We start from the raw sequence: 23,340 nt of genomic DNA, 5'->3' as shown, positions 1-23,340 counted from the left end.
AAACCAACATTCAGCCACAACTGTCTGAATCCTCCTTTGGATTTACTCACTAGATTACTGAAATACAGAAACAAAAAACAATGCTACAAACTAGATAAGATTCTGAAATATGTTCACTTCAAGCCAAAGATTTCTCATGCTCAAAGTTATCTAGAATCTATACTCAATAGAGGAAAGAATAGGTTGAGTTAAACATTCTTTTTTAGGTGAACTAGTTTTAATATCAAAATTTATGCAGATACCATTCATACCAAGCAGTGGAGGAATGCTAGTAAATTGGACCACGTTTTAGAACATGTTTAAGCCCATTAACAAAATTCTAATGAGATAGCTGAGTGACTACATGAGAACTGTTTGGTGTCATGTATGTTTTCACTTCTGGTGCCATGGTTTAAAGATAAAGTGAGAAGCTTACAAGAAAATTTGACTACGTGACAGGAAAGTCACTTAGAAGTGAAAAGTCAACAGACAGCCTCTTAAGACCAAAATAAGCACTTTAAAAACATCCCAAGAAGGGGCTGGAAAGACCTCTCAGCAGTTGAACACTACTCCTGCAATTGACCAAACCTCTATCTCAGCCCCCAAAGCAGGTACACAGAACTATCTAGAACTCCAGCCTAAAGGGATCTGATGCCCTCTTCTGGCCTCCATGGACACTGCATTCACTTGGGCAAACACACCTAATTAAAATACAAAACTCTCTCTTTCTCTCTCTCTCTCTCTCTCTCTCTCTCTCTCTCTCTCTCTCTCTCTCTCTCTCTCACACACACACACACACACACACACACACACACATACACACACATAATTAAATCTTAAAAAATATATATATTGAAGGGTGAAAATGAAAAAGGCCTTCTGTAACCAAAAAGATTATATAATGTATACAAAGCCCAAAATATTTAGTATTTAGTATAAATATTTATAGAAAAGGGGTTGTTATCCTTGATGGAACAATTATGAAAATTATCCAAGGGGCTTTATGTCTTTGAAAGGAGAAGCTAGATGTCCGTGTAGACATGAAAATAGAGGCAGAATGGTAACTCCCACAAGTCAAGAAGTTCCAAAGATTGCTACCAAGATGCCAGAAGCCTAAGAGAGGAGCAAAACAGCCCTTCCTCACTCCTGTTCCTAACAACACCTTCATCTCAAACTTCTTACTGCTAAGGATGGGACAGTAAGGTTTTGCACCTCGCCTTTTGGTACTTTGTAATGGTGGCCCTAGCAAACTAATACATGTTTTCTAAAAAATATTAGAGGAAGGTGAAGGACCTGCTGAGAATATCTTTTAGACTGACACAGCAAGGATAAGAATGATGCAGGGGGGCTGAGTGTTTAGGGTAGACTGAGGGAGTGGACCAGACCGCTAAAGCAAGCGAAAGCTCACTTAGAACTGGTCAGAGTATTGTCATTTGCCACCACCGCTGGCATATTCTTCCATAGATAATGCTCCCCATGCTCTAACTTCTCCCAGGCTACATCTCTGTGGTTTTGTTTAATACTGACATTTTAAAATAGAGAGATATCTTTTAAGTTTCTCATGCACTTTCATTCTGTGTGGAGAAATCTAAACCTGTAGAAATCAAAACTGCAGTTAAGATAATTTTGGCTGTGAGGTAACTAAAACACTTACGATATAATCCTCACATTTGATAATTGTACTTTTTCTGGAAATTTCTAGTGCATATTTTTCCCCTTTGGGACAGGGTCTCATGTAGTCCACACTGGTCTTGCACTGGCTATGTGCCACAGATGACTTGAACTGTTATGATCCCACCCTTAACTCTGGGATTGCAGGTGTGAGTCTCCACACCCACGTTACGTAAGGCTTTGTGAGCAATGGGCAAGTGCTCTGCCAGCTGAGTTGTCTCTGTTCCCAAGGCTTCTTCTTGTTGTTGTTGTTCCTTTTCTCTGTTCTCATTCTCCAGCGTCACCTCTGCATCCTGTTCTGACTTCAGGTAAACTGAGGGCAGAAATCTCCATGTTTTCCCCTTTTCCCTTATAGATTGATTTTGGGATCCAAGAGTTTCTATTTGGAAATCCTCCAACACAGCCCTGGTGCTTCCCAGTCCCCAGGGACTCACTTTGCCCTTGGCCATAGTTAACTCTTTGAACTGGACATCGCTTCCCTTCTTCATTCGGGCTCCTTCTTTGCTTGTATAGCAGTGGTACTCATTTTATTTTGCTCAAACTACATCTATTTTCATTTCAAATACTCAAGAGTGACCCTCACATTTGGAATGGGGAAAGAATGTTTAAGGAACTACCTATAGCAGAAGTCTTTAATTCCAACCCTCAGCACTCAGCACTGGCAAAGGCAGGGGAATATTTATGAGTTAGAGGCTAGCCTGGTCTACATATTGAGTTTCTGTCCAGCCAGGACTATGTACTGAGACCCCCATCAGAAAGAAAGACAAGGAAAAGGATGGGAAGGAAAAAGGAAAGGTGAGGGAAGGGAGGGGAAGGAGGAAGCCAAGGAGAAAGGAAAAGGAAGGCTTGGCTCAAATGGGCATTTTCCCACTGCTTTGGGAAGTATGCCAAGCTTTTTGGACTTGACTCCCATCTATGAATAATAATAATAATTAACAATAAGAACTATTTTAATATTTATATTTTTACTTTATTTTTCTTTCAAAATATGAGCCCACTTCAATAGCTTTAGCTGTATTTTTCTTTCTTTCAGATTCCACACTGTCAAACCCCTCTGGCTATCCAGGAGGCTTATAAGGCAGTAGATCTGCAGAGATCACATTGCCACACTTTCAAAAACCCTATCATCCCAGCTGTGCTTGACATTTTGGGAAAATAATTCCTGTGACAAAGTTAGAAACAGAGTTGAGTAAGATTCTAAGAACTGTGACCTAAGCTTTTTACAGTCACTATACCTTATTAAAAATGTGAATACACTTTTATTTTATTTCATTTTAATAATTTTTATTTTTTATTTAAGAAAAGGGAATGTTTTTGAGGCTAAGACCATGATAAAATATAGCTCCTTAGGTCTTTGGATGGATAAATAATTAGCAAAACTAGAATAATGAAAGTAAATCTACCCCATACATTTTAGGTTGCCAGGGCAGCGCCCATGGCGCAGGAGCTCTTAGCACTGCTCAGATGATTTAGCATGCATGCTCCAGGAATGTCCTTCCAGGGCCACCATATCTAGCCACATTGCAATGACAAAATTACAGATTTACTGGAAGGATTGGAAGGCCCAATCTTCCTCCCAACACTTTCTTTACTCTTCTGACATCTGCACGGTACATTTGAAAATTCTCATCTGTCCCCACCTCAAAACACAGCCCCTTCTGATCCTCATCTCTACATTGAAAAATGCGTTTTTAATAAGTCATATAAGTACAAGGCATATAATTCCAACGACAAGGCAAAAATCTATTTAGGGAGAGGGCTATAGCTCCCTACTTCCCCCGCCTTTTCAAAATAGTTTATTTCCCAGAAACAACTGCTTTTCCCAGCAAAGCACTGCATTGTAAACATGCAAGCCAAATTGATTTGCAGAACAAAATCGGGACGCCGTGCACATTCTCTGTCCCTTCGCTTTTGTGGGATTTGGGGTCACCTTTTTTTCTCTCTTGGAATTTCCCTTTTGGTGTCGGAGAACTGCTCATTCTTTTGTCACAGCTGTATGTATCGTTTTCTATTGTGATCCTAATTTGTTGTTAGATTTTCTATTTTCCTAGGTTGAACTATGTGTCTCTCTAAATTCGTTCCCCATTTGTGCCTTTCTTTCCCTTGAAAATGGAGCTAATTTCACTTCTGTTCCGTTGAACTCCTCCGTGAGGAAAGGAAAGCCTCCCACCCCACCCTAATAGAAGTCAGGCCAGTGTTCTGTTGTCATAAACACGTACAAAGGCACAGTCCATTCCAGAAGGCAGTGAGGCATATTGGGAAAGAGTACAGATTGCTCTATTCCAAATCTGGACGCTGCCACTTCCCGCAAACTGGTTTGAACACCTAACGCAAATGGTCCATCTCTCCCCGTTTTTCCTCGGTTATAAAGCAGAAATGACAGTAGCAGCCATGCAAAGAGGGTGGAGAGTCTGGTAAAAGGCATTTTAGTCAAATACCTAGCACATGGGAAGAGTTCCATCGGGCCTAAGGGTTATAGTTTTCATGACGATTATCACCATCTTCCCTAGAGAATGGACTTTATCCTTTGACGATCTCTTAAGCAATAGTCTAAAACAACCAATCAGCTTATATTTCTACCTCCTAAATTTTATTCCCACAGGTCAGGGAGATAAATGTGCATTTCTCTATTAAGAGCCAAATTAAGGCCTGGCTACCCTCCAGAACTTTGCCTGGTAGCTCTTCCTCATATCTAACCCTGACTGGTTGCTGACCTTGATCCAGGTCAGAGGACAAAGGTCCTTTGTGCCAGAGAAATGTAATTTGATTCCCAGTTAGCTTCACACACACCCCCTCCCCGGCTTCACGAGGTGGCAAATCTTATCCATCAACTTGACCAGGTCAAGGCGCCCTAACATCTGTTAATCATTGTTTCTGGCTGTGTTTCTAAGAGTGCTCCCAGCAGAGATAAGCATTTGAGGAAGTGAGCTCAGTAAAGTAGGTGGCTAGCCCCAGTAAGAATGGCTCCATTTTAATCTGTGGAGAGGTTGGGTAGAAAAGAACCAAGAAGGACAACTCTCCCACTCACCCTTAAACCATCCATTCTGATGGATCTTAGGCTTTGTGCGATGGACACTGGCTCTCCTGGACCTCCAGCTTGCAGAGTATAAGAATTGTCAGCCTCCACGGTCCAGCGAGCTCCAGCGGTTGCTCACCACACATATTCTTCATGTTGCCTCTGTTCCCTGGAGAGCTCCCACACACTCCCTACCCCAAACCTAGGGCTGTCTGCTCACCATAGCTGTCACCCATAGACAGAAGAGTGGCATCCCCTGTGGCTTCCCCGGCCGCCATAAGCACCGTGTAAATGTTTTTAAGCGCCTCGTATTTCTCCATGCCTGCTGTCTTGGCAAACAGCAAGACATATTTCTGGCTCTGGAACTTGTGGATTAGTCCCAGGTGGCCCTCCTGGACAGGTGCAATTTGGTCAGTGTGAGCACCCAGAAATGTCCACTTTACTGTGCCAAACCACTAATCAGCAATATTGCAAGCAGTGGTTGATTTCACTTCTAAACCGAGCAGACAGCTTAAAGCCCAGCACTGATCTAAATAGTTTCTTTAAGATACATTTAATTTAGATTTAACAAGACAATTAAATTTAACAAGACCGTGTTAAGTCCCAGAGATTGTTTAATATGGATATGTTGAACTGCCGTGTAGGAGGCACACACTGGTATTAATTATGGCTACATTATTTTAATCATTCACATTTACATTTCAATATTTCCTATCAAATTTTTACATTCAATATGCAGACTCTAAATTTGATGGGCAACAATATGTAGACTTTAAACCCCTTCTTAATCCAAAGAAGAAGATAAAAATGTTTACATGCAGATACACACAGTGTGCTAAGCACAGTTCTAAGCATGTGTCAAGTGGCACAGATATGAGGTGTCTTCAGTTTGATCTTTATTTTATATACAAGGAGGTTAGGTCACAGAGTGGGCCTATGTCCCCAAGGTCCAACAACTGGGAAGTAATGGAGCCTGCTCAGCAGACTGAATCATCAGTGTGCAGGCTTTACTGTTGAGCTTGTCCCCCTATATGATTACAGACTTGCACAGGTCTAGCTTGGGATCAGGATAAGCATGGGTTACCATCCTGGCCTACAGGCTGTATGACTGTGGGCCCTGAGTCTGCTTCCTTCTTTGGAAAATGTCAGACTAATATATGTGCATGTGTTTAGAGCGCCACTGTTAGGGATTGGCATTAGTAGGAACTGAAGTTTGTCCACTGAAAGACTGTTTCTAGAGCATCACTGGAGGGGACACATGGAACCAAATAATGAACCAAAACAGTACAATACAGTAGGACCTATCTCATTTTCTGTCACCCAATGGCTACAGAGCTGATACTGTCCAGTACAGACAAGGACAAGCACAAGCTACCATAGGACTATAAAAATGGGACTCGAGTGAAGGCATAAGTCACAAAACAATCCCACACCAGTTTAGAACTATGATTAATAAAAAAGGTTATTTATTTAAGAAGAAAACTTACAGATCACTGTCCTAGACACCAGTCTTCTACATGACCAGGAACAGAGTCTAGCAGCCAGAAGCGGGAGCCGGAATTTTAAAGCAAAAGAGACCATGCCCAAGTGGGCTGGTATCTTAAAGGCTATTGGCTGAAGGAGCAGAATGTGCTACCACAGCACCTGAAGCAAATAAATAAGTAAATATTTAGGGTCATAAGAACATGTAACCCTCATCCATTCTAGAAGCAATTTGATCCAAGAGATACACACATCTCTACATAGAGGTAGAAGTGTAGGATATTTTAATGTTTTGATCTTGTTTTGTTATGAACTTTAGCCTTTGAACTCAGGAAGGCACCAAGGAGATGGGAGACCAGATCAAAGACTGGTATCAGAAATTTGATCTCTGGCTCCCTGGGAGCACTAAAGGGACAGAATTGAAGAGACCTAAGTGCTGATTGCCTCTAGCACAGTGTTAAATTAAATTAAAATATACAGAGGCATTCAATTTGTGTGAGTTAGATGAATAAAAATATAAATTATTTTCATGATGCCTCCCATTATCCACTGCTGGTTTTCTCTAATTGTGGATCAACAGGCTTCAATCATTCTACCACCCACAAGCAGTGGGACCTTGAAGAAGGCATCGTTTTGTATGTTTCAGTGTGTCCATTGGGGGAAAAATTAATTATGGTGAAGAGTAAACTATATAATACAGCCATAATACAGTTCCTGGCACAGGGTAATCTGTATGGCAACATTCACTGGGGGTAGTAGTGCATAATAGGTAATAGCGCAGCCTGGCTGGTGGTACCCTCCTCCTCCCAGATACAAAGGTTCAGAAGTCTAAGTTCATATAGGAGCTGGGGAAGCACAGGCCTGCTGATTACAAGGTTGTCACACAAGATACATCAGCAGAAGCTCTTAGAGTGGGAGAGTCTCACTGGGAAGGCACTAGGGAAAACGCAGTTGGTGGAGTAGGTACCAGAGTAAGGTCAACTGGAAGTGATTCCTGAGCAGACCACTGAATGCTATTATGTTAACCCCCAGTTGTTTCCCTGCCTGTGCTTTCCTAGGCTGGAATTGCAAGAAATGCAGAATTGAGAAAGTGATTTCCTCTACTTGATCTCAGCAAGAGAAATGTGGGAAGCTAGAGAAAAGCGGTGACGTCATTCTGACTAGGGACTTCTACATCCTGCTGCAGAGCTGGATAGTTTGAACCCAAGCTACCCTCTCAGGGATGCACTCAGAATTCAGGATGTTAAGTCTTCTAGCTACTCCCTCAGGGTCCACTCAGAGTTCAAGATGCTGAGAGCAAGTTGCTTTCAGCCAGGAAATTGAAACCGACTCAAGTGCTATATGCACTGGGCACTAGGTTTCTTGTATGAACTTAGCAGGTTCCTTGACTTTGAGTTGGACTTGTCCCAGCAGCAGTTCCCCAGGCTCAATAGTATTAAATGTTTCCTTCATGGGGATAATGTGCATTTATTAAAAGATGTTTAAAAAATAGCTTGTCTTGTCCCATTCATTTATCAGTAGACCTGCCCCACTAGTGACTGTAAAGTATGCCTCTAGATGTTCCCACATGTCCTCCAGAGGACAAAGCTGCGACCAATGACAAAATATTGATATTCAGACTTGAAAATAAGTATTAGAGACATAATCAACAGTTTATAACCTGGTAGTTCCTATGAGAAAAGCCCCGTGCCTCTTGGCTGACTATTTTTGTTTGCTCTTCATGAATTTGAAAATATGCATTTAGCTGCTGTGGAACAAGACATCCATGAGGTGTTCACTTCTTCTCATTGGGCTATCTATGATCCATCTGTACTTTTACAAATAGTTTCCTAGCACCCACCGTAAGGTGGTATGAACTATGTCCAGAGAGGTGAGCAACGACAAACGTGTTGGCGATAGCCCCTTCCACAGATGTGTCTGGAGCACTTATCAAATTAGGTGGAGCTCCACCTCTATGCCTAGCCACCCTGACCGTCATGCTTGCCTTTATCCAACAAATACTTCCTGCAGATGTATTCCCTGCTAGACATTATGATAAGGTAGAAGACGCTAACACGAAATGGATACTATTCCCAATCCTAAAATTTCTAAGCTGCTTGGAAAGATCTCGTAGAGTGTGTTCTCCTAACTGAAATGGAGACCTGAACTTGGAATCCAGTTTTGGACTCTATCCAATTGAAGTATATATTGCCAGGGTCATGGTGGACTCTTCCCAGTAACTGATTTGAATTAGTATCTTTTTCTTTCTGTTCAGGATCTCTATGTATGCCTTTGTCGGTTCAGGAGAGCAGGTGGATATTTGCTCTACTCATTTATTTGAGTGTGATGCTACTCTGAGTACAAGAAGGTTAATCAAAAACACAGTCCATTTCCTCATCTCATGGGGAAGTTTAGCATCTCATGGGGAAGGTGAACATTAGAGAGAAATCGCAGAAGCTAAGTATGTGATTACCGTATTAAGTGAGATCTACCCATGAAAAGATCTGCCACGTCTCTGTTGCTCAGCCTCTCTGCAGTTGAGTGGGATAGGTGCTACAAACAGTCTAGAGGTACACATGACATGAACAGACTTGTAAATACAGGCACTAGTCGAGCTACTTCCTGCAGGAGATCCAGGTAAAGCCAGCAGTTGCAGACAATGGTAGGATCCCAACTGCTACAGGGAAGTAGATTCATCTTAGTCCCCAGTGGAGTTTGTATCTCTGGAAGCTCCTTTGGGCAGAGAGTTTGTGCTCACAAGCGCCCCCTGGCTGCTGCTGCTAACTAAATGATCACCAGCGGAGTCCTTGGTGACAGTGAAGCAGCCAAAGCTGTGCAAATTCCTGTTAAACTTCTCCCAAGAACTCCCAGGAAGAACCTTAGCAGAGTCTGACTAAGGAGCCACAGTATTGAAGCAGGACTAACGTTCAGTAAATTCTGCATTGCTATCCTACATGTGAGTAGAAGAAAAGCCTTGGCAGAGGGCTCTATGGGGACTCAAAGGACAGAGAAATTTCAAGGTTTCCAGGAAGATGTAAGTCTTTGCCTGGGGGTTGAGGTCTGGATGCTTTGAATGTGTTTCTTCGTCTCATATCACCTTTCCTAAATGACAGCTAGGAAGTGCTTTGAACTAAGGAAAAACTGAGACTCTAATAGAAGCCACCTTTCTCTGGGGCTCTGATAAGTGGTGAGATCCATTTGCATCAGCCAAATCAAGGATAATGGGAGAGCCTATTAAGCAAGACTCAAGTTCCCTCTCCCATAACAATATTCTGCCTCTAATTTGCCAATCCAAAAACACTTCTTTGACACGTACTTCGCTTAGAACATGTGGTGAGAAGTCTGGATTACAGTATTATCATCAGCTGACATTAGTGGATCCAGTCCTCCATGCTACCCCATTTTAGCTTATGCCAAAGGACAGGTTTCTCAATCTGCTTTTCATCTGTGAAATAGGGATAATAATAACATATCTACGTAGAAGAATTTCTGGCATATAGTAATGCCAGATACTTTTTACCATTAGGATAATAAGTGTAGGGCATGCTGTATTTTATGATTACATTTAACCCCTAAAATATTGTTCCTTTTTTTAATTCCATTTTATAGATGAGGAAAGTGATAAATAGATAAGGAACTTCTCAAAGTTACTTAGTTATAACGTTCCAAGTTCATAAATTGACTCCCAACCCTGAAATACTAGGGTTATATAAGATGATGTACATGCCGTACCAAAACAAGATCTGATAGCTAACAAGTAATCTCTATACTCATTTCCATCGCTATAACAATGCCTATTTTCTTGTTAGGTAATACAATAAATAATGTAACATGTGATTGAGAAGTTGGCACATCATTGGCATTCCATCATGTGCTGTCCAATTTCCTAATCAGAAAGCACCAGCTAAAATGGATGTGTGTGCTGAGTGCCTCCACAAATCAACATGAAGCAATAATTTCTCCAGCTGAGAACCCTAAATTCTCCTGAGCTGTGTCAGGCTACATTCTTCAGGGCCTTCTGCCCTATTTCCCCAATTGGTCATTCTTCTCATGAGTTATATATTTTCCCCCAGCGTCAGGCCGTTAGCATCCATGAATGGCTTGATTGGGCACCTGAACCGAGTCAGCCAGTCATTGAATTTAGACTCATGCTGCAAACCGTGTTGAGAATCAGAAGAGCATGCTCCATTCCTTAACGAAGCACTTTATTATGGAAATGTCAGCAATGAGCGTCAGCATTAATTAATGTCACTTCAGAATGTGTGATGCTTCCCACTGGGTTGGAGGGAGCTAGAGGAAGACAGCAATGGCACATGACACCACCATGTCTTGTAAGGGGAAAGGAGCTAAATTCAGAAACCAGAAGTAAATGCCTAGATGATTAACAATATAGGAGGAAAACAAATTGGAATATTTAAAAACTATTTTCAAACAAACAAACAAACAAACAAGGTTCTATTACTAGTCTAGCATCCTTCAGTGGATTCCCATCTCACTAATAATAAAGTCCAGTCTTTTCTTTGCTCCCTGCATGATAACCTCCTAGGGTTACCATAACAAATCACCACACTGAGTATGCTTAAGCATCGAGAATTTACTTCTCTCACAGTTTTGGCCACTGGATGTTAGACAAGGCATCAGGAAAGCCTCCATCCTCTTTGGAGGCGCAGGAGGAGAAACATCTTAGCCTCCCTCGGTATTCTTCGCCTTGTGCTGTTGTAACTCCAATTCCTGCCTCTGTCTGCGTATGGGTTTCCTCCCTGTTTTCCTGTTTTCTCTTCTGACACACACACACTCACAGGTGGGGGAGAAAGAGAGAGAGAGAGAGAGAGAGAGAGAGAGAGAGAGAGAGAGAGAGAGAGAGAGAGAGAGAGAGAGAGAGAGAGAGAGACAGAGACAGAGACAGAGAGAGAGAGAGTTATTTATTTAGAGTCCACTATATTCTATCATAGTCCAGTATGATTTCATCGATTTCATCTTACATTACATCTACAAAGGATCTATTTCGAAATAAGCCACATTCACAGGTTCTCAATGGGCTCCTCTTTCAAGCACCCAGCCTCAACAACTGAGCCTTAGCCATCACGGTCTCCCTTCAGATACCTTCACACTTTTCTGCTTTTGGTTTCTTGGAACTTCCAAGGTCTTTGTGTTAATACATGGGACCCTTTTCTCCCCCACTGTAGCCCTTGGTTTGAGTGATTCCTAGCTCCCTCCCAGGGTCAATTTAAATGTTGACACTTAAAAGGGACCTCCCTGTATCTGTCACACCAACCCTCCAGCTTCTATTATCTCCTCCTGGCCTCCACATCAGTTCCTTTTCTAGAACTTAACAATTTAAATTTAACAATTTAACATTTGCCAATGCTTTTTCCTCTTTCTGTACATGTGTGGATGTATGTGTATTCTCTTGGTTTCCTCATCAAAATATAAGCTGGCCAACCAGGAGTTCTATTTGTTTGATCCCTCCTAGCTTACAAAGCCATTGCTGTATAATGTCCTGCCACGTAGTATTACAAAGTAAGTAATTGTTCACTAACAGAACCACTGAGTATCTCTTCTATGCTGGACCAAGTGCTATGCATGCACCTGGGGAGACATGGACCGTATGAAATAAAAGTCATTAGCCCCAAAGGGAGAAGGCAAGATCAGAGGGGGGTACAAATAACTCTGTAATAATGCATGTTAAGGTCAAGCACAGAGGGACCGAAAAGTGCCACAGAAGCTACTCAGAGCAAACAATTTATCCATGCATGCAGTCTCAAGGGAGAAGAGAGACACAGGTGGGGATAATTTGGAAAGTTGCTTTCAGAGCAAAAGGAGCGGGTACCAATGTAAAAAGCGAGAGCAAGCCATTGTGCAAGCAACCACGGGTAGCCTCCAGGGCGTTTGGCACATCTGTGAACCGGCTACAGTGGAGCCATGTGGAGTGGATGTCTAGGCCCAGCTGCTGCAGCAGGCAAGGCACTCAAGGGGAAGAGTCAGCATATGTCATCTGTCCCAGAAGGGGTCCCTTGCTCGGGGTCCTCTAAAGGTGATAGATGAGTTCTGACACCCATGGGCAACCTCTGCAGAGTTTTTACAGCCAAACTTTGACTATTCCACTCCACTGGCAATTAGTGCTTCCTTCCCTTCACGTCCAGCCCTAGGAAGTTGTTGTTGTTGTTGTTGTTGTTTAAACTCCTGCAAATTAATCTGTGGGGAAAATTGCACTCTTATCTTTTGTTCCAAGAGGCAGGTCACTTAGAAGAGCAGCCATTTTCTCCTCCTTATGGACTCTCATATGGTCTCAAGGTGCAGGTGGATGGTACCAGGTAAAATGTTCACCCTCAAAATACTGGCTTCCCAGGAGAATCCACAACACGCAATGTGGTGAAATGGACAGTAGTTGCTCATAGTGCAACAAATATAGATTGCAAAATTTCTGTGCAGTCTGAAGATTCAGAGCAGATATCCTCATAGAGAAAGGGGTCCTTCAGGAAGGCAGTTACTGCTAGCCACTCTTGCTGTTACTATGGTAACAATGTTTTCATATTATTTGTAGAAGTGGAAAATTTCCAAGCCTAAAAAGACTTGGAAAGAAGTAGATGTCACACACACACACGCACACGCGAACACACACACACACACACACACACACACGCACGCACACGCACACACAATTAGTTAATTAGTTAACTAAAGACTGGCAAAGGCAAGGAATGAGAGGTTGCAGAAAAGGGGAAAGAGGGGAAAGTACAACTACACAGGGAGTATGTGTACGTGTAGGCTTTCACTTTAATAAGGACTTGCCACTGGATGCATTAATATTGCCCCCCACATTGGTTTCTACCCTGTATTAATTGCTTCATCATATTATGTTGACCTAATGAGGTCACGAGATGTGGTGGCATCAGAGATCGACCACAAAGTGAGCTTATGTGGCTACAGCTCTAGGAGATGATTACTGTATTGGTTTCTTATGGTGGCTGTAGCAAAATGCCACATACTTGGTACCTGGAAACAGCAAAAATAAATTCCTTTATAGTTCTGGTGGCTGGAAATCCCAGGCCACACAAAGCTGTGCTTTATGGGGACGCAAAGGAGAAGCCACTACTAACTTTTTCACAGCTACTGGCTTTTGGAATTCCTGGACTTGTGGCATCATCCGTACAATCTCTGCTTCCAAGGTCAAACTAACCACTGTGCTCAGATCTCCTCCTGTTTCTCTCTCATAAGGATTTATCATTAGATTTAAGAACTTCCTGGATAATTCATGATGATTTCCTTACTCCTGGATTCTTCCAAGGTCAAACTGACCACTGTGTTCAGATCTCCTCTTGTTTCTCTCTCATAAGGACTTATCATTAGATTTAAGAACTTCCTGGATAATTCATGATGGTTTCTTTACATCAGGATTCTTAAACTAATTACATCCTCAAAGACCACCCCCCCCCAATTTTTTCAAATGAAGGCATGTTCCCATATTGTAAGAACAGGAATATGAACTTACATTTTAGGGCTTATTCTTAACCCTGAGTATCCTGGGGCCAGGAGACACTGGGACATTTGTCAAAGGGCTCAGTGCTAACACATATAAAATCTAGATGCCAAAATTTGAGAAACAGACCTGAGAAATAATTTATCCAAGCTACTAACTTGCATTAGATAAGAGAACCCGAGTCAGTGTTTTTGTTCACAGAAGTATTCAGTGGTTGTTGTACAGAAAAGCATTGGTAATCTATGACTATCCTATACTCAGTGTTTGGACAATTTTCTCAGGAAAGGAAGCTGAGGGAGATGTTTTACTATTGAGATATCTGTAAGCGAGGGCTATAGCTCAGTAATACAGCATGTGCCTAGCATGTATGAGGCCCTAGGTTCAATACCTGTACAGTCACAGAAAAAGCTATGTTCAGATTCACTTGGATGAAATTGATTTCTTTTGGTAAAAATAAATAGATGGATTCATAGATAGATAGATAGATAGATAGATAGATAGATAGATAGATAGATAGATAGATAGATAGATAGATGATAGATAGATAGATAGACAGACAGATAGAGGAATAAAGAGACTAGGGAACCATGTCAGGATTAAAATGCAAGAGGGACTGCTGCAATGTAACATGGACCTCATTGTTTTCGATCAGGATGAAGCTTTCACACATTCATTCCTTCAGCAACTATTGAGGTCCTTATGTGAGGAGGCCTGCTCAGTGCCATGAAGACAGTACATTTACACGATGATTGTCTTTCTTATATCTGTGGATCACAATGTGATCTGAACAGACAGATAAGGACAAGAAAACAAGAGTGTCATTTGGAATTTTGGAAACTGTTGTGAGTAGAAAGTGCAGGGTAATAGAGGATGGTATTGGTGAAGATGATACTTTAGGGAAAGGAAGAAGAGAAGGGTGACTTCTTGGGCGAGAATGAAGGAGTTCACTGCACAGAGGTTTGAGAAGGCATCTTATTCCGATCATGATGCCTTAAGGAGTCAAAAAGCTTGGCATGTCTTGGTGTAGTCAGAATGCCTCTGTGACCAAAACTTAGGCATGAACTGGGAAGGTGCAAGGTGTACGATTGCAGAAATGGACCAATAACTCTTTTTGCCTTGTAATTCATGTGGGAAGCTGTGAGTGGCATTCAAGACACCATTGAAAGCTTTTAACATGTGTGTCAAGTGATGAGAGTACAGTTCATCTAATTTGCATTGCTCAGACTGTTTCTGCAGATGTTGGACCATGAGAAGGCAAAGAAGAATCTGCAGCAAGGTTTTCCAGAGCAGATCACAGAGATCAGGACTTGAGCAATGACCATGGTTATGGCAATGAGGGGGAAATATTTGAGATAGCATTCATAACTGGATGCTACAAGACTTAGGTGATGTACTAGATAGTAGGCATGAAGAGAAAAGCAGAACGAAACAATTGGTGGGTGCTTGTGCAATTTACAAAGATCCTGGAAAATACAGAAAGAAAAAAAATGTTAGTGAAAACAAGTAGAAATGAATTGTGAATAGATTTTGCAGAGCCGTGTCAAGTTAGAGATGCCTGAGACCTCCAACTAGGATTGAGTATTCAAGGGAAGGTCTGAGATATAAGTGCAATTCCAAAATCATCAGTCTGTCGGTGGTATTTAAAACTATGAAGATGGATGCGATCTCCCAGCGAGAGAACAATAAGGTATTCTTATGCGAAATAGGTTGACATCTCACTGTGTCCTGATTTTCGCCTGAGTTTTGATCAATTTTGGAATCTACCCTTTTCTATCTCACAGATAAATTCTCCTCTGCTCCTCTAGGCCCTTTGGACCCTCAAAGTCATATGAATAAAACATTGTGATACCTACAAATGACTTTGCGTAGAGAAATCAGAAAATGTCCAAGGGCAGCCAATGTGGAAAGCACTTGACTTCTACTACAATCCATCACAAGCAGAGGGCTTGAGCAGCCACTCTGGGTTGTAATGGGGATGACCCGCATTTCTACTGCAAAGCATTGTGTGGGTTGAGGCACAACGTAATGGTTTGTCCTTGGTGAGAATGAAGTTCACTGATTTTTCCTGATGAGCAAGCTCATATTTACTGATCAACTGTCTCCTGCTTCCTTCAAGAAGAAAGACTTCAGAGGGAAGTCTTTTTCTGTCCCTAGATCAGTCACAATGGCAAAGTGTAATAGCAGGTATGAAATATGACCAAGCTATGGTTATTTTAAAAAAAATCAATTCACCTGAAATCTCCCCTGACAAAAGTTGGTGAATCTAGGTAAGCTGAGAGCTCTTCAAGGTAGCTTATTTGTCCTTCTGTGCTTGCATTCCTGGCTCCTGATATGGTGACTGCCCTCATAGGGCAGTTGGTGACTAGCAAATGATGTTAGCCTCTATCTCACATCCCCCCCCACTGTTCTCCCTGCCCACTTTACATCCTGCTACACAGTTCCTTTCCAGCATTCAAACACGTGGAAGCCTCAGCCTTCACATCTGTATGTTTGTTTGAAGCATTGTGCTTGTCTAAGTTGGCTTATTTGTTTCACTATGCAAGAGAGTAAGAAAAAATCTTAGTATCTACTTTAAATGATGCTGATGATTCTGAGATTCAGACCTGGAGAAATATATCTTACCCTTAGAAGCCTTCTTACCACCGAGTTGGGATGCCCCACTCACTTCTATCCCTTCTTTTGTTATTCCCATGACCAGTGATCATGTCCTCAGACTAATCCTTCTTCTGTTTGTTTCAGCATTGCCATCTCATTCCACTGGGGCAGAAGCCCCTTGAGGCTAAAGCCCACATCTGCCACACTCTCCTGTATCCATAGTATTGACACAGTTTCTGAAAAATAGAAGCCTCTCAGAAGTGGCTTCATGGCTAAAGACAATAGAGGTGCTTTCAACTACATATCAGCTGTTGTGCTTAAATCTGAACCCTGACTTCCATATGACCTCCCCCAAAACTCATATGGTGTGGGGTTTATTCTTTCCGGAACATCACTCAGCCAGTTGCTTCTGAAGTTAGAAATCAAAGCTAGGCCTGCCTGATGATTAAGTCCTTTTTCTTCACTGCCAATCTGCATTGAAATACTTTGAGAACACAGGTAAAAACTCTTTTAAAAATGCTGCGCATCCTCACCTAGCTGGAGATAGAATCAATACTGTGCCATTCATTCATTTGAGGAGTAATGCCAAGCATGTTTTCTGCTCAGTTCACCAAGCTGGGTGATAGAGATTTCTAGACTAAGAAATTCAGAAGTAATATTCAGCTCAACAAATAAGGAACACTTGCTATGTGCCAGTCAGCATTGTAGTATCTGGCCAGCTTATTCTTTCGCCTCCCAAATTCCCATAATTATCCATCACTCAGTGTCTGCCTCTCAAGCTCCCCACTACTTCTTCCTGACTCTGCCTCTCTCCACCTGTGGGGAAAGACATATCCCCATTTAACCTCAAGATAACTCCATCTTTGCCTAAGGTGACAGATCAGAAGAAGAGCTTAGGTCTCCTATTTTCTAGATTCTAAATCCCAGAAATGACCTCAACTGGCTTATATTTGAGTCATATGACTTTATTTGTTCTAATCACTGAAGCGAGAGAATGGCAATATTCAGAAAAGCCAGAGCTGGACTATCTGCCTCCTTCCATGGGCACCAGTTCCATCAGAATCAGACGCTGGGGACAGAAGGACAACAGTTGTTCAGAGAAGATGCACAGATAACCACCATCTGGAAATGGGACTCACCAGCTGCCACCAGATCCATACAAACATTAGCACGGCCTGTCTTATTTAGAGCTCTGTCCCTAGTAGTGAGGACCAGTCTCTATCTGGGGGGGGGGGGCTATGAAATGACACACAAAATATAGCATGTCATTACTTGAAGAGAAGATGATTGCAGTGTAACCTTCCTCATAAGACACAGCTAAATGCCTGCCATTTCAAGACTCTGCTGTGAGGGACTGAGGGGATGCAGAGTGGGAATACGAAAAGGAAGAGGAATACTCAAGAGCCACAGCCACAACTTCCCACGCATCTTAGGTGAAATGCTCTTAGACTGGGAAAGGGTCGGAAAGTATCAGACAGCGCGCCAATACAAAGCGTTTTATTGTTAATGGTCACCCAGGAAATGAATGCTCAGCAGAATTGCCTAAATAGATTCCTAAGAAAGAATGACAGGGGGAAAAAATGGAACTTTGTAGAATGTTCCCAATGGCAAAACATACTTAGACAACGGCAGCTCATTTTCTAAGATGATGGATTTAAGAAGCATAAATCAGTGGGTATCAGTACAAAATATTGTTTTAAAATTCTGAACATAACTCCTAATTAAAAATATTTTGAAGAATGACTTCAATGGTAATAGCTCAATTCTGAGACCAAGCCTGTTTCTTTAACCCTCCTGGCTAACCAAGATTAAGAATCTGAGCCTACAGCTCCAGCACATACCCAAGCTGCCTTTAGGCCTTGACTGTATAATTCCAGTTAAATGACATAGGTCTCATCTGGTAAAATAACAATTAGGATTGGAAGCTGTATTTCTTTTTGTTAAAGACCAGTTAATCTTTCGAATGAGGTAAGATGCAGGTAAACTGTCATGGAGACCACTCAGAAGGATGGACTTAGTCAAAGATGAGAGGGCAGACTAGAGAAACAAACAGTTCTAAGAAGTCACTTCAAGTCACAGGATGGATAGTTGGCTCCACTATTCTCAACCTGTGAGTTGCAATCCTATAACCAAAATGGGTTCTGTTTTCCTTCCCAGCAAGCGCGTCAGAGTAGGGATAAAGGTCGGGCAAGTAGCTTTGTCCTGCTGAAAATGGCCTCAGACCTTGGATCCACACTTCTACTCACGTTTCATTGGCCGTGAGAACAGTTACAAGGTCACAAACAACCGCAGGATGATTAGCAGTGAAGTCTCTAGTAGAACGCTTAGGGTAAAGGGGAAAATGATTAAGAGGAAAGAAGTGTGAGGACAAGGAATCAAGGTGATGATCTCTTCTGTGAGATGCTACCTTAGTTCACGTGTTCAGAGGCCTTGTGGGAAATATAACTGGACATAAGAAAATGGCCTACATCCCAAAATGTGATAGATACCAGACAAACAGACACACACAGAGGCAGAGAGAGGGGGTAGGAAGGGAGTCAGGGAGAGAGATCCCCCCGTAAAATAGGGGGACAAGGAGTAAGTATAAACCCAAAGTTGAAGAAGTTTAGAGAATGTAGGGGATTGCTTCCTTCTGAGTAGAATTTAGGGTAAGTTATTGGAGGAGGTAAGAACTGAAATGGGTCTTTAAGAATGAATAGAATTAACAAAGACTGGAAAATGGACTTAAAGAAAGGTACCATGAGCAGGGAAAGAGAAAACCTAGGTTAATCCAGAGTGAATAATTTACATTTCAGTCAGGATGGGTTTCTAACTGTGGCCCTTTAGGCATCCAGTATCCCCGAATAAATAACCACATGAATGCTAATGCTATTACTCTCCCCAAATCCATCCTTTCTCACAACCTTATCAATGAAAATACTAGCACTATCTAGACATGTTTTGGAAGTATGATTTAAAGTTTTGATGCATGAATACATTGGTATATAAAATCAGCAAGTGACATGTCTACCACTTTATGAATTTATTGTGTTTGGAATAATAACATTCGGAAGGCTCTCTTTCAGCTATTCTGAAGCATACACTATATGCTCACGTTAACTACAGTTACCATACTAGAAGTACAGTAGGTCACTGGAGCTTGTTCCTCCATCTTGACTGCCCTGTCCTTTATTTCCTTTCTCATTCTCCCCTAATAACACTCTGATAATCACTGTTCTACTCTCTATTTGCAGGAGATATGCTTTATAATATTCCCATAGGTGAAAGAAACAATATAGTTTTTGTCTCTTTATGTCTTGTTTTTATCACTTAACACAATGTCAGGTTCAGCCATGCTTTTTTGTCTCATGATTTCATTATCATGGCTGAATAGGATTCCACATATATAGGGCACACTTTTTTCTGTGTCTATTCATCTTTTGTTAGGTATTTAAGTAAAATCTAAGTCATGGCTACTGTGGCTACTCATGCAATAAACATGACAAAGTACATGATTCTTTATATTGTTTTCTCCCCCTTTGAATATATAATCAGTACTAGGACTGCTGGGTAACTGAATAGTTCTATTTTTAATTTTTGAGGACCCTTCATAACTTTTCCTCTCAATGAGCTGTATTAAATAGAATTCCACCAATTTAATATAATGGTTTGCTTTTTTTCCTGTGTCTTCATCAATACTCGGTTCCTTTTGTCTTTTTATGATTACCATTCTAATTGGGCCAGGGAGTAGCTCACTGCAGGCTAATTTGCAAAACCTTGAAGAGCCCTGATATTGAATGTTTTTTCATTTACCCGTGGCATTTTGCATGCCTTCCTTTGAGAGATATCTGACAAGAGCCCTATCCATTTTTATCAAGCTCTTTTACATTGCATTAAGTTTCATATATGGACTTCTAGTCAGTTATATAATACACCATTATATCCACCCATTCTGTAGGCTCTCTTTTTACTCTGTTATATGGCATTTTCTGTAAAAAAAAAAATCCTTTATTTTGACATAATCTCATTTGTCTATGTGTACATATTTCTCTATCCAAATAAAACAATACAAAGAAATGCATACACATCTTTGATTCAGTTGCCTGTGCTTTTGTGATCTCATCTAAAGAAAAAATCCTTCTCCAATGTCATGATTCATTTTCCCCATATTTTCTTTAAAGTCTGTCATCATTTGGTATCTCACATTTGAGATTTAATCCACTTGAGGTTTGAATATGTAAGAGGAAGGTGTTCAGTCTCTGAGAATCCTGATGTGCAGTTACCTGTCTATGCTTTCTGCAAGCTGCATGTGATCATGTGACCAAGTTTTGGCAAATGAGACAGAAGTAAAATCTTACACGGAGAAACCAGGACATATTCTTTAAACATCTTTAGAGCCTTCATTTTGCTGCCCAAGATGGATTTGTGCAATGGTTTGACCTCTCGCGGTCTTTTGTGGTCAGAAGAATACAAAACTAAGCAGCCAGTTTTGCTGGGATTCTACAAAATCAGAAAAACGGGAGACACTGGAATGTCTTCCTCATTCAGGGTATTGACTGAATGTAGTTTCTTGCTGTGGGAAGACTGCGAGAACTCAGTCCTTGCTACTTTTCAGCCGAGACCATCTGCAGCTTTTAGAGATGGCCCAGGTTATTTGGTTCATGCCCTGCTTCCCCCATCTTTAAAGAGAAATGGTGGATCAATCTTTCTCGTGCTTCCATTTTCTCACCCTCTTCCATCATCATTGTAACAATAACCTCAGTCTCCCTCTGGCACCATTAAACACCCTACTCTAAAGTCCACTCTACTGATCTGAGATGACCCCTCTCTCTTAAGGTCTGTAACTGCAATGTCATTCCTGAAGTTCCTTTCCATAACAGTTTCAGGCCTGAGGACAAGGGCATCCTCGGGGAGTCATTATCTTATCCATAAGGGCCAAAGACTGTGAGATTTTCTCAGCACTTTCATTCTCTTCTAATTTCAAGGTTTTATTGCACTTGTCCTTATTTACAAATGCAAAAACACAAGGAGCAGTTTTCTCTTGATTCTCACGTATCTCCCAGGCCTAACAATGCTGAGCTATTACGATTTTAAGACTAACACAATGTGTAGGCTTAGTTGCCCTCTGCATGCGGTAGGCATCATGCACTGGTTCTAAAAAGCCATGTAGAGGATGTTTCAGGGCCAGCCAGCTTTCAAGGCAAAATTGATGCATACCAGGGTGGTTTTCTCTGGCACATATAGAACAGCATCCAAGGTTAAAAATGGGATCACTAGCTCCTCCCCATGAAGATCCCATGTCACTGAAAACAGACTTGGGCTGTGGAATGAGCTACAAAGGGCAAGTTCCTCATTTGTTCTTCCTGGGTAGATCTGAAGATAGGACTTGGGGGTTGATATATTATATTCCAGAGAATATTTGAATAACTAATTGATTTATCAAGTTTCATTGATATGATGAGCACTTAGCAAAGTCCACAGCAGGCTCAGATTTGTCCATTCTTATTATTAATATTATCTTTACTCCTGCCAGAATAGCCTTCAGGTTTTATACCTACCACCTACCTCTGCTTGGTTCAGTGCCCCCTCCTCCCTAGCACTACATGAACATGTCTAAGCACATGGAAGGTCACAGATAATTTAGTCGTCAGAGCCAATATTAGTGCCTTCTTTTCAATGAAGCTAACTCTATGGCCCTTGTCAAGAGTGAGCTCGTCACTGTAGAATTTTTGAATGATGCGTTAGTCTGTTTTGTATTTCTCAAACACCAACGCTTCACATAGGACTTGGAAAAGCAAACCGTATATATTTTGGAGGGAGGAGCCTGACTCGTGGATAGATAGATGGAAAATTAACTATGTCCCTTGGAAGCTACTCGGGGATTTATTATCTTGATACCCCCAACTGATCCAGTGCCTTACTTGTGGTGGAGCTCGCTAAATGCTAGCTGGATAGGGATGAAGGAGACTGAAGATCAGAGAGACAATCAGGAGTCCTCTCCACCTGGAACCAGTCTCTTTTTCAGGGCATCCTATTGAACAGAGTTATTGAGCAGAGAGGCAGGGAGTTGACAGCCACTCTCTGGACTCTCTCCCAGGGCCTTTTTAAAACAGGGAAGTTAATTATGGAACCAGATTAACAGTTTCTTTTTTGATACAGTCAAAGTAAAACCAGCAGGATGCAATTTAGCTCGTCCCCACTTTCCAAATAGCAGCAAATTTTCATACAAAACAAAGAGATACTTGAATTGCAAATTACTTAGAGAATCAGCTACCAACCCCAACGGAAGAATATTTCTGCTACTTTCAAAGCCAGGCTGTCGCCTTTTCAGGTTTAGCTGTGCAGAGGGACCTTCACAAAGGCCTGCACACTGCTGCTTCTCAGCTTCCCCGTGGGAAGGAGGAGCCGTTCGTTAAGGTTTAGCAAAATGCTTCCAGTCATCTCTGACACTTAGCATCTTCCTCTGCTCATGAGAGGAGGATCATGAGAGGTATCTCCTTCAAGGACATCAAGAGAAAGTGCTCACTAGGCAAGACAAAGTCATAGTGACTTTAATAAATAGTGAGACTATAAATATGCTCTCTTGGAGGTGGGTGAAGAATGAGAGAAGACACATACTATATCGTTGTTATACAGGAATTTAGAGAAATACTGTTGAATTGTTAAAAAAATCGTCCTGGGAAGTCTGTATTTTGGATTATTAATTGACGCATTCCCTTTAGTTGTTGTAGTGAATCAAAGAAAGAAAAATAGGACTCGGTAACTGAATATAACCAATGGATCAGCAGCTATCTAACTTGCAATCTAGCACCACTTCCTTATTTGATAGACATGGGAACTAAAGTCAAGAGAGGGGGATAATTTAGAAAAGATTACAGAGTGGCCAAATCTTCCAAAGTCTCCTATGTTGCCTGGTAGATGGTACTACGGGGCTTTCATCTGTTTTCTGCCCCCTAAAGGAAATAGCAAACTTTCATTTCACGCATGTACTTATAAACCCATTTTTCCTAATCATGTAAATAACGTATGCACTTGAGGGGGTTATTGAGACAATAAGGCAGAGGATAAGGAATGAAACAAAGTCACACGAAGCTATTTATAGACAACTGAAGGCTGAAATGGAAACCTGGCTATACCTAAGTTGCTTTCAGATATAGAC

Source organism: Arvicola amphibius, chromosome 4 (assembly GCF_903992535.2).
Source record: "Arvicola amphibius chromosome 4, mArvAmp1.2, whole genome shotgun sequence".
Classification (NCBI taxonomy): Eukaryota; Metazoa; Chordata; class Mammalia; order Rodentia; family Cricetidae; genus Arvicola; species Arvicola amphibius.
Note: the sequence above shows the minus strand (reverse complement) of the source record.